Source organism: Lacerta agilis, chromosome 12, assembly GCF_009819535.1.
Source record: "Lacerta agilis isolate rLacAgi1 chromosome 12, rLacAgi1.pri, whole genome shotgun sequence".
Classification (NCBI taxonomy): Eukaryota; Metazoa; Chordata; class Lepidosauria; order Squamata; family Lacertidae; genus Lacerta; species Lacerta agilis.
The window spans coordinates 46,851,400-46,864,501 of NC_046323.1; the positions used below are offsets into that span (position 1 = coordinate 46,851,400).

The 13,102-nt window shown below is 46.1% G+C and overlaps 1 protein-coding gene across 1 annotated transcript in view; it reads left to right on the forward strand.

Annotated features, from left to right (window-relative positions):
- The first annotated feature begins 12,717 nt into the window (after window positions 1–12,717).
- Window positions 12,718–13,102, forward strand: part of WDR86 (WD repeat domain 86) — a 36,265-nt gene continuing 35,880 nt past the window's right edge. The window contains exon 1 of the mRNA XM_033165467.1: window positions 12,718–12,779. The gene's annotated coding sequence lies outside the window, so the exon portion shown is untranslated. The remainder of the gene's footprint in view (window positions 12,780–13,102) is intronic.

Genomic DNA, 13,102 nt, shown 5'->3' on the forward strand with positions numbered 1-13,102 from the left:
AAAATGGCAGGGAAGTCCAGCTGTTAGTTACTGCTTCGAGTGCCTTGCTTAATAATAATAATAATAATAATAATAATAATAATAATAATAATAATAGAAACCCATTGGTGGGGTGGGGTGTGGAGACTTGCAATGTGCTGGGGCAACTGCCCAAGGAAGCCACATGTTGATACTGACCCTGGTATGAGGTCCCAAGGGAGCACAGGAAGCATTCAACGTTAAGTGACCATGCTCCTAAAGGCATTGCATGATATTCTCTGCGAGAACTTCCATTGACTGTTTAGACCTGGAGTGAAGAACCTCAGGCATGGGATTGAATGTGGCCCTCCAGGCCCCTTTCCCTGGCCCTTGGATTTCTGCCCAGGCAGTACCCCTCACTGGCCCCCACTTTGCACTCCCAAGCGCTGCTGCTGGGCTGGGGGTGTGTCCTTCCATTCCCATATTAGAGATAAAGAGGGTACAGAGAGTCGTGTGTTGGCATGTGAAGAAACAAACCTACTGTGCAAAGGGGAAATGTGCAGGACTCCAGGGGTGGGCCTGTTATGAGGCCATTTGATGCCCCCTACCGGGCATTGGGAAGGCACCTTTCTCGGCTGTGCACTCCTGCAACCGTACCGCTCGCACTGCCCTGAATCCACTTCCGAGGACTTTCTCTGCCTGCTTTTGTCTCTGGCCCCATTCGCCACTGGCATGCGGCCCTTGAAAGGTCGTTCAGAAGGGAATGTGGCCCTTGGGCTGGAAAAGTTCCCCCACTGCCGGTTTAGACTCATCTGCATGATGGATGCCCACAAATGCTGGCGGCGGCGATGCTATAAGCCACTCTTGCTAATCTCCTGGAGAGTCTGATGAATTAGCTACTTTGACCTGTCACTTTTATGGGGATCTTATCTGGCTTGCCAATTCTAGAGGGCGGATGGGCAGCTAGCTCTTGGCAAATGGAGGTTCTGCTCCTGCACACACACACACACACACACACACACACACCACTGCCCTGGACTTCACCCTGCCTGTGAGCACAGAGAAGAGGGGTGTGTCTGCTGTTCATTACAGACAGTCCAGCCTCAAATCAGCAGAACTTGCAGGGTTCCTTTGCAACACTGTGCTGCTGCTGCTGCTCATTAATGCCGCTTTTGAACTGCAGCAAAGTGCAGGCTGACAGGAACGAAAGGAAACGAGAAGCAAGGAGAGATGTCTGTAAGATCAAGGAAATCTGCCGTGCTCTGGCAGCCGCCATGAACTGTGCTTGGAAAGTTCACAGAAAGTTGAGGTGGTGAAGACTATGTTTAAAAATTTGACAGACACCCGAGTTACCGCATTCTGTCTTCACATCAACCCTGTGAGGCAGGCCAGTGTGAGAGAGCGTGTGTACTAGTGTCCCAAAGCCATTGCGGACCTTAATGGCTGGTCAAAGTCCACTTCATGACACATTCCATCCCATGAATAGATGCGGAGGGGTTTGGGTGCAGAAGAAAGGCTCCAGACCTAGAAAGGGGCAGGAAGCCAAGGAAGAGTGTTCCCCTGTCAGACATCAAGAACACAGTGCCTCTGAGCATATTCTGTCCACATTATAAGGCACATTATGCCATGTGAACAGTCATGGTCTTCCCCAAAGAATAATGAGCTACACACAGAGCCACAAATTCCAGCACTCTGAAGAAACTTACACCTCCAATTATCTCAAGGATGGAGCATTTATGACCCTCCAGGTGTCTTAGAACTAGAACCCCCATTACCTCTGACCATTAGCCATCTTTACTAAAACCTCTTGTCTTTCTGTACTGTCCCTCTTGTAAAGCTAGTCTGCGTAGCCGTGGCTAAGGGAGTTGTCTCCGAAGCAATGTCAGAAAATTTCCATGTTGTCATCTAGAAAGAAATTGCCCCCTTTAATAAGTGACCAAGGCAAATAGGTTGCCTTGGGGCAGAGGAAGAGAATGACTCATGCCACCCTGACTGGGCTGCAACATGCAAGATTCAGGCACTGATGCTCTGTGCCCGATTCCGCACTCTCCTAAAATTATTCTCCACTTGCAAACTGCATTCCTTTCAGGGCCAGGGCAGTTTGCTAGTCTTCTTTTTTTTTAAATTGCTCAAAGTGCCTTTAAATATTTCTGTTTAGAACCGTACATTCTGGCTCCAGCATGACCTCTTGCCTTGCTAATCTGTCAGCAATTCACAGCTTTGTCTTTTTTCGCAGACGTGATTTCAGTAGAACAGTGACCTATTTCTTATTATTCCATCTTTTTGAGGAGGTTGTCATTTGGGACTAGGAACGGAGAGCAATAAAGTGGGAGAGAAAGCCAGTGATTTAAAGCGGGAAGAACTCGCTCCGTGCTTGAAATAATAATCATAATAATCATCAGCTGACTCTTGCAAAATGTGGGTGTTTAACAGGGTGGAAGGCATCCATGCTGAATGCATTCCGTAATGAATCCCTTTCCTCCACTGCGGCTAACCTTAGGTTGACTCTGCCCTGAAAGTGAACTCATGCCTGCTGTCCTCAGCTTGCATAGCACAAGGAGAAATGCTGAGCCCAAGTTCTGGGTGCCACGTGGGCTGGATATCTTCCTCAGTGGTTTCTATAGGCACTTTCCAGCTCAGTCTCTTCTTCTGGGCCCAACCTACCAATGCCAGCTGTTGTGGTGGGGCAGATCTGCCCTCTGAACACCAGCATCACTGCAACTTATCCGGATGGTGCAGTGCGACAGTGAGATTGCACTGGAAGAGCCATTCTGGTGCCACCACCAGTATGTCCCTGCAGCCCCAAGCTTGCAACCACCCCGTCCCCCGCCCACCCCATCCTGGTAAGTGAATGCGATGCAGGTGTCAGGAGGGTGGTTCCGCCTAATCATTGGCATACCCCTCAAATGTCCCAGAAAAACTGGGACGTTCCATTTTCTCTTGCGAGAGCATGGCGGCCATTTTGGGCGCCATGACCTTGCACAATTTCACGCCGAGATCTTGCCTCCCCGCCCCCGCCCCCCGTGCTTTTTCAGAGCTGTAATCTTGCATAGTGCCACAAAACACACATTTTGGGGTGCTCTGAAAGCACAGCCCTGAAAATAGTGTATCTTTTGAGCTCTGTGATATTGCGTGGGTATCATAGAATCATAGAATCATAGAATCATAGAGTTGGAAGAGACCACAAGGGCCATCCAGTCCAACCCCCTGCCAAGCAGGAAACACCATCAAAGCATTCTTGACAGACAAGGGTAATGTGACAAGAGAAGAGATTCTGACTAAACATCAGAAAGTACTTTCTGGTGGTAAGAGGTGTTCGACAGACGCCCTCAGGAGATGGCAGACTCTCCATCCTTGGAGATTTCTAATCAGAGGTTGGCTGTCTGTCTGTCTGTCATGGATGCTTTAGAGTAGCTGGGGAATCTCAGCCAGATGAGTGGGGTATAAATAATTAAATTATTAATATTAATATTATTTTGTTGAATACATGGAGTATTTTCCAACTCTACAATTCTATGGTTCTCTGGTTCTATTATTCTACGGGCCGCTGCGCCACCGCCCTCAGCCAGCCCCCAATCATCACAGACTAAGGCCTTTATGCCGGAATCCATTGGAACCAGGGTCAGTTTCTAGTGGATTCCCAGCAGAATTCCATGTCATGTGCCAGTGAGAGGCGAAAACTCAAAAGTGCTGTGGAATTCCATTTGAGTTGAAATTCAGCAACAGCGTCACTTGCCTTAAAAGCAGAAGGAATGCACAAAGGGCAAACCCCCCTCCAGTCGAGTGCAAAGGTTTCATCTTAAAAAATCAATTCCTTTGAGAATGGGGCAGTACAGTAGCCATGGTTGGTTGGTTTTATTTTCTTTTTTTGTAATTGCATCTCAAGCATTTTGTGCAGCTGTGCAATTTCACAAATTAACCACAAAGGGAAACAAATTGAGAATCTCATCTGTTTCTGTTGAACATTAATTTACATTAATTTGGATAAAACAGGGGAAACAGGAGCAAGGAATTGTGCTCTTCTTTATCATTCCAGGCACTACTTAGCATCAATCAGCTAGTTTCGTACACATCTGAAGAGGCGCCACATAGGAGGAAGCCTCCCAGTGACTGTAGTGCTGGTTGCTAAAGCCATTGCCAGCAGTGCAGCACAGAGCGCTCTCCTCCCACCTTGCTTCCTGAGCCCCCAGCTTCCTTCAAGAATAATTTTGCTTGCCATACGGGGTACAAACATTTTTCTAAAGGCAAACCCACACATCCGTATTCCTCATGTTCTAACTTCAGAAAGGTGAAAGCAGAAAACAGAACTCTTTTAGAAGCTGGTTGTAACCTAGTCTGGTCCTGTTTATACTGCAACACTTGAAATGGTTTGACAGTGTGACTTGAGTTTCCAGCATCGCAATTTCTCCGAAATGTAACTAAGCAGGGAGCAGAATGTGCTGAGACTCGCACAGTGGGACGTGGTTATCTTGGCCAGCGGGACGAAACAAAAACAATGGGATCATCTGAACCTGTAATAATAGTAATCAGAGAAGAACTCAAGGAGCTTTCTTTTTGTTTTATGGGTCCTGCGTGCATCAACTCAAAGTGTAAAGTGCTTTGTTTTTGTTTGGTGTTTTTTTTTTCTTTTTTCCTTCTTTCTCCTGAAAGTGACATTGTCTCTTTACATAAGAGCCCTGCTGGGATTAGACCAAATATCTAGCTAGCCCAGCATCCTGTTCTTACAGGGGAAAACCTGATGCCTATGGGAAGCCCAAAAGCACAACACTCTCCCCAGTTGTGATCCCCAGCAGCTGTATTTGAGGTATGTTGAGTCCAACAGTGAAGGCATTGTTGCTTGTGGCCATTGATAGCATACCCTCCAACATTTCTCCAGTGAAAACAGTGACTTCCTATTCCAATATCATCATCATCATCATTATCTTTATATGCTGCCCATCTAACTTGGTTGCCCCAGCCACTCTGGGCAGCTTCCAACATATATAAAAACATAATAAAACATTAAACAATAAAAAAATTCCCTATAGAGGGCTGCATTTAGATATCTTCTAAAGGTTGTATAGTTTCTTATCTCCTTGGTTCGGGGGTCGCATAACTCCGTTCCCTCCAACATTTGTCCGAGGAAAATAGGGACGTCCTAAGGAGGAGACTCTTGAGAGTCCCATGGACTGCAAGAAGATCAAACCTATATATTCTTAAAGAAATCAGCCCTGAGTGCTCACTAGAAGGACAGATCCTGAAGCTGAGGCTCCAGTACTTTGGCCACCTCATGAGAAGAGAAGACTCCCTAGAAAAGACCCTGATGTTGGGAAAGATGGAGGGCACAAGGAGAAGGGGACGGCAGAGGATGAGATGGTTGGACAGTGTTCTCGAAGCTACTAACATGAGTTTGGCCAAACTGCGAGAGGCAGTGAAGGATAGGCGTGCCTGGTGTGCTCTGGTCCATGGGGTCACGAAGAGTCGGACACGACTGAACGACTGAACAACAACAAGGAAAAGTGGGGCATTCCAGCATCAAATCAGAAACTGGGACGGCTTCTGTAAATCCAAGACTGTCCCTGGAAAATAAGGACACTTGGAGGGTCTGTGATAGCATTATTCTCAATGAATTTGTCTAGTCCCTCTTTCAAACCCACCCACTGCCACATACTGGTTCACACTTCCCACCTGTCCAAGAAACAAGAAGTTCAGAAGCAAGGCCACTCATGTGGCCTTCAGGTTGATAAAGATTCCACGCAACCGGTTTGCAATGTGTTCATGCCCATACTTCAGGTGCGTGGGTGTTTGTGTGTAAGCGCACTTGTCCCCTGTGGAAACATGGCAGGGCCATCTTCTTTTTGCTCTAAACTGTGACTTGGCCTGGATACTTCCCACAGGAAATGTTAACAGACCGCAGCGCGGCATCTCCCAACACCCTGCTGTGTAAAGTGGTTCTTCTGCTTCCTGAGAAAATGGCAACAAGGCTGCTGACCATATGAGCAGGACCGTAAAATGGCTGGTTCAAGTTCAGGTTCATGTGTGTCTCTTTTTGATTGACGTGAAAACTGAACCCAGGTCTCCAGAGGCAATTTGGTGCTCCTGCTGTGAGCTTTATAAGTCCATTTGTTCTCTACTCTGGGTAGAAGAGGGGTGCTTTGCAAACTTTCATGCATTTATTCCTCCCCACCGCAATTAATAATCATATAACAGAATGGAAAACCTCAGGCTGTACTTTGGCTTAGTGCTTTATAGCTCCCAAAGGTGGGTGAAATGTGGCAGAAATGTTATTTCTGGGTTTACAGAAAGAAACCCTGAGGTTTTCACAGATAGTTTGGGGGTACTAGTGGAATTTGAAAGGCACCTTAACTGCTTTCCATCCTTCCCAGCCCTAGCAATGATGGCCTCCCCCCCCCAAACCCACTGAGCCACTTTCACAGCATTTAATGGTTACGGTTAACCATTGGGAAGCTGGCACATTCCATAATGTCTCTTGGAATCTCGTGGGGCTCATACCAAAGATGGGGCCGTTCACACACTATTGTGTACTTGCAGTGAATCACCTTGCACACCTCTCTGTGCATTCAGCACAACGGGTGCCTGTCTTGGTGCACCCACCCAGTTCTATCCAGTGGCGTAGCTAGCCGCTTGGGTGCCCGGGGCAGCCGGGGGCGAGCTGCCTATGGGGATGGGGCGCGCTGCGTGTAGCCTCTTCACAGCCTCCCCTTCAGCTGTAGGGCGGCTGAGGGAGATGTGGTGGGCAGGAGCAAGCTCCACGCTGCCATTTCAGGCAGCGCCGAGCCTGCAGGCACCCAATCCACCACGTCACTCCAAGGAGAGACACGTGGCTTGGGCACAGTGCAGGCCCCGTGGTAAGTGCCGGCCCCTGTGGTGTGGTGCCCAGTGCCAGCCGTGTTTTGTTGAGTTTGTTGACTGAACTAAAAAGTTTCATGAGCCCAATTTTTTTTAAAAAAACAAAACACAATTTTTTTCATTTTGTCACCCCTCCCCCTCAGTGATGACACCCGGGGCGGCCAGCACCTACTGCACCCCCCTTCCTCCACCACTGGTTCTATCCACTCGTCCTTTAAAAAAGGTAAACAAAATCTGATACATCACTCACTTCCATCACAGAATCCACGTTGATGACTGGTTTTCTTGTATTTTAATCTCTGTTGGAAGCCGCCCAGAGTGGCTGGGGAAACCCAGCCAGATGGGCGGGGTACAAATAAATTATTATTATTATTATTATTATTATTATTATTATTATTATTATTATTACCCAATTTCTTGCAGCACATTTTACCATGTCTCCCACTTTGCTCCTCCCCTGGCATTAGCAGGATAACCGGCCAGGATAACCAACTTCCTGTCACGTCAAAAGCCACAACCTGTAAGCCAACAACAAACCACAGCTTAAGGATGACTAGTGATAGCGGCTTGTTAGGGAACAGCAGACCATGAGCAACGCAACGAGAAGTTAAATATTTGGCTGTGTATACACTGCTGTTTACTTTGCACCAAATGCACTCTCACTGCTGGCTTAGGAAGCAGTAGACACACAACATAATGTACAATCCTGCGTCTACTTGGTTGTTACTTGAGAGGCTGGATCTAGACACATCAAAGAAGCATTTTGATTTAAACGCATTGCGAACTTTATATGAGAAATCGGGTTGGCAAAAATGGAACTCCACAGCGCCATCTGGTGTCACACTGTTAAGAATGCATGAACAATGCATATAAACTGTTTTTTCTTTGACAATGTAGCTGAGTCCAAAGACTGTGTTTCGATGTGTTCCCCCACCCCACCCCGAATCCACTTCAATCTGAATTGAGAGATATAACAACGCAGCAGCATTTTAAAGCGGTAATGTGAGCACAGCCTCCCTAGGTTCATTTACCCTGCTTACATCCTGGGAGAAGCAAAGTGGGAGGAGCCAGGCATTACTTGTGCACCAGCATGCTGCTCATTCACACCCAGGCACAGTAAGTCGTTCTAGGTTTTTGTTACGTGTGAATTCAACCTCTGCTTGTACAAGCTCACATGTCAGGCCGTGTCTGATGAAGGGCGAACAAGGCAACACCATTGTACCACAAGCAGTATTTCCAGAGCTGGCTCAACTCATTTCCTTGCCCTAGGAGGTGAAGGGCAAGATGGAGCAATCCCATGACATATACAAAGGGCAATTGGAATGGCAATGGAATCTGGCTTCCTTGCTGGCCATGGGACAGCAACCACCACTGTAAGTAAGAAGAACAACCTAGCTTAGATGGGACTTCTATCCAGGCTGATTTCAGCAGGCAGAGGGCACCCTATAGGCACAAGGCCTCAGTGGGCCCCTGGGCATCAGGCTGGTAACCTCTGGGATACTGTTGATCATGTACATGAAGGAAGAGAAAGGAAGTGGGAACTGCTCCGAGTTTTAAGAATGACTGGAAGGGGGCTCCATTTGCTCGGTCAGAAACAGCAGTGACTCTCCTGTTTCACTTGGAGCAAGACAGAGTATGGATGCACATTCCATTCGTCAGAGCAAAACCGCTGATTACACTGTGTAAGTTGAGTCGGAGGACTGTCTGCAAAACCAGATGAGTTAAAGGAAGTTCATAAAAGGCTCCTTCCCGCATCCATCCATATTCAGACCATGTCATCTTGGGTATATATGCTATGTTTAGCAGCAAAACCGCTCCTTGGCCCCCTAGTCAGCACTGGAAAGGAATCCAGCAGTATCAGGGCACGCAGTCTGGAATGAATGGAAACAGATGCTTATGAATCAGCTAACTGCAGTCTTTCGCGCAGGAGAAGGGAACGATTATTTCTCACTTCAGCAAAACATTTCACTTTTTCTACTTCATCCTTCCAAGCAGCCTTCTGAAGTGGGTTGCGAATGTTATTATCAACTGTGTTTGTCACTGTCACACACACACACACACACACACACACACACACACACCCTCAAAGGATCTTGACGAGGTAAAATGCAAGCAGGTAAAATTAATTAAATGCCAATTTACTAATCAATGTGCAATACGAATTCCTTAAAATGCTCATCCAACAATACAATAAGTACAAGCCCTACCCCACCCCACTAAAAAAGATGAGGACTCACAGAAGCAGCTAACTTAACCACCAAAATCCTGGGTCAATAAGAAGTATTAGCCTGGCACCTAAAAACGGAACATGATGGTAAAGGGACACCTGACAATTAAGTCCAGCCGTGAACGACTCTGAGGTTGTGGCGCTCATCTCACTTTAAAGGCCGAGGGAGCCAGCGTTTGTCCACTTCTGCAGACAGTTTTTTCTGGGTCATGTGGCCAGCATGACTAAGCCGCTTCTGGAAAAACCAGAGCAGCGCATGGAAACACCATTTACCTTCCCGCTGGAGTGGTACCTATTTATCTACTTGCACTTTGACGTGCTTTTGAACTGCTAGGTTGGCAGGAGCTGGGACCGAGCAACAGGAGCTCACACCGTCATGGGGATTCGAACCGCCGACCTTTCGATCGACAAGCCCAAGAGGCTCAGTGGTTTAACCCACAGCGCTACCCGTGTTCCGATGCTGCCATTCCACAAATGGGTGGCCACTACTGAAACATCCTGTCCACTACTGTATGAAAATTGTTATTGATACAATGGTCTCCAGCACTGAGTTTATGTATATTTTGATTCTGTAACACTGTTAGATTAAATGGGTTAAATGGGATGTCTTGTTACGGTATGCAGGGAAAATGATAACAAAACAATTACTGGGGGTTGTGGGGTGGGGATCCTGTCCATGTGGCTCTACCCTCCAGACCTACCTTGGATGAGACAGGTGGATTGTCTCATCCAAGCTTGGACAAGTGCTGTACCCCTGGACCTGGTCACCACTCAGCATGCAACCAAGCTGCAACCAAGTTCTAAATATGTGAAATGATACTTGCTCACCTTCATCTTCCTACTTGCCAGTCATCTTTCCTTTCCTACCTTATGTGGTTTTTTCAACAAAAAAAACCCTGGAGTTATTTATAAGACTCTTCCTACTTTGAAAAAATAATTACAACAATCTTCATTCCATTTCAGTTGCTAGTTTGCAAACAAATCTTGCAAACTAAAAAGGAAGGTTGCTTTTTGAAATGTGAAACAGCCACTGGTAGATTTCATTTATTTGCTCCTTCATTTTGTTTTCAATTTCAAAATTTGGGTCCCATTTCCTCATTTATCTCTGGTGTAAACAAGAGCAATGTTGACCAAGACCTGTTTATATACTTTTACACTTATATCCTTTGGCTTGTGCTTAGATTTAGCCCCTGAGGAATGTATTGTTAGAGATAGACAAGGCTGGGCGAGAGGCCAGCTCACTGCAAATGAAGCAAGAGCTTCCACCAAAGTAGGGAACAGGTTACTGTAGATTATTAGGAGGAGTGTGTGCTGTTTTTCAAATCCCAACAATGCAACAATATCCCTGGGAAATGGCTGGCTTGACTGGAACTGGTTGCTGGCAGTAACCCTTTCCTAAAACAGCTGTACCAGCAGCCATGTATGCACTGCTGAAAAGGGTGCTTTATAATTAGAGGTACCAAACGTATTATACAAAATCCAGTGTGTATTGAAACAACTTTCCATTTTTGTAATACTGTAAGTACAAAAGTAGAAGAGGAACGGTGGTGTCCAGGAGTCCATAATAGGTTTTCTAACACATTCAATGCATTGATCAAGTAAGTCCACAAAAGCTAGAAGCCTGCAAGTGTTTGTGTGTGTGTGTGTGTGCGCGCGGCACGCCATGAGGCTAGAAGCTTTAATTTCCTTTTTTTTTTAAACAGAATTTTATTAGCATTTTCATAATATAACACAAACCCAACCCCACACCTACAAATACAAAAACAAATACAAATACACATAAAGTCAGGATTCTTCTTCTTGTTTATATACCTTACACACAAAAAAAATTCTAGTTCCGAATCTTGACGTTTGACTTCCCCCGCCTTTTCACCTTCGATTTTAATTCAATATACTATTTCCTTAACAACTTTTCTCTATAAAAAATTTAACTTTACTTAAAAAAAAACAAACCTACTTATCTCCGTCTTAGCATTATAACCTAAATCATAACCAAATATTCTTATAGCTAAACTTATTTCTTCTGTCCTTTATCATGCTGCTTTTAACTTAAAATTCAATATCTCCTTGCTTATTTAAAATAATCTTATAATTAACAGACTTCACACTCGGATTTCGGATGCCATGGCAGACCATTTAGATTATACATTTAATACCTCAACCCACTCCTCCTCTGTCCATTGTCTTTTTCTGTCTTTCTCCATAGCCAAATCTCCCATTGTCTTCCTCTGAGTGTCCACAGATCCAGGCAGCGTCGACAACAAACCCAGCATCGAGCCTCAGGGCGTTCCTCATCTCCAATCTGGGCTCCTCCGATTCTTTGGCTCCTTCTTCTTGTAAAAATCTTAATTCCATGTCCCTTGCCCCCGAGCTGCCACCTCGGGGTCTGGATATTGTAAATTTTCCCTTTCCAGGGCTGCCACCCCCAGAAACCGGCCCCCCTTCCATTCGGAGTTGCTTTAATTTCCATGTTGTCATCTGAAGCCTGCATAGAAATGCAGGTATTTATAACCTCTTGGCTGGCTAGGAAAAACATTTCTACCCAGGGGCATAGCGTGTGGGGTGCCAGGGGCTCGTGGCTCCAGGCACACAATTTTCAAGCAGGCGTGAAGAAGGTGCCCCCAGCATGCAGGTGCCCCCAGCATGGCCTGGCCCAGTGCTCCTCTCCGCCTGCCAAGGGCTACATTGGCCAGCCAGGCAGCTTATTGCAGCTCCGCTTTGCTCTGGTGGGGGTGGGGTCACTCTGGCAGCATTAGCTGGGCTGGCACCTGCTGCCCAACACATACCCACCCGCCCTGGACACCAGCAAGCAATGCTATGCCACTGCTTCTACCAAGTGGACTGGTTGAGGAGAGATAGAATGACCCACCCATCCCTTCTCTGCTAGCCTTCGGCATGTCCATGCTGGTCATAGAGAAAGGGCTGTTTCTTCCTCAGCAGCCAACATAGAACATATTACACTGATCCTGGCCCAAGTGCACTGGCTGCCAATAGTTCCCAGGCCCGATTAAAAGTGCTGGTTTTACAGGGCAAAAGGGTGGGGTGCACGCACATTTAAACAATGCACATTCTGTTTCCAAGCAACAGGTCTCATTTCCCAGGTGGGTGTCTCTGCTGGGTCTTTAGGCAGGGTAGACATTCAGGTGTAACAAAAACGTCTTAACAGCAGGAGACCAGAGCAGGTGAGAGGATACACTGTGAAGGCCTCCCGGTCAGGATTTCTCCCTAGTCTGAGCAACTTGGAGACTCTGCTTCTGGATATTGACCTCCTCTTGCTTTTATCACATGGGATAGACTTGCACTGTGCAGGGGGCTAATCCTCTAGGAAAGTTAATTCGAATGGCTGGGCACTTGGTTGTTTATGATCAGCTTAAAGAAGGGGCTTGAGACTGACTGCTTAGGCCTTTAAAACATTGCTGGCTCCACTTCCTAGAAAGAACAAAAGAGCCTTTATTGTCTGCAGAAGACCATAGCACTCCTAATCATTTTGGATTTGGCCCCACAAAACAGGAATCAGAAGTAGTTTTATCCTCTCTCCATTTAAAACTTAATAAGGTTGTTTATTTTGTTTGTAAACATAAATAGTGGTTTTGTCCAAAACCTTTTGCCTCTTGAAAGCAGAACAAGGCAGGATCAAATGCCATTATTTTTTACCTCTTTTATTTCGTTCCAGCTGCAATTGAAGCTTGCCGTGGGAGTCTAAATGCTTATTCACCAAATGAAAAAGAAGCCAGATTAGCCAGAGGTAATGTTTGTTCAGTCAAAACTTCAGATGCAAGGGAACTACCCTTAATACTGTTGTTATAGCTGTCAAGTGAGAGGATAAAAATTTCTCTAGACTCTTGTAATTCAATAGCTAAAAGATCTTTCTTCAGCGAGCACTGTTGGCTGAAAGGTGCTTCCTTAAATTAGTACTGATGGCTTTTGATGACTGGTGGCAGCTTGCTACTGAACACAGTCTAGTTGTTTTGGTGGGAATTTGACAGAAACAGTTGGAGAGAAGCTAGTGAGGGAGACAGAAATCACATTTTGTTTTCCCCCAGTTAAATGCTAAAGAGCCTTGTAGGT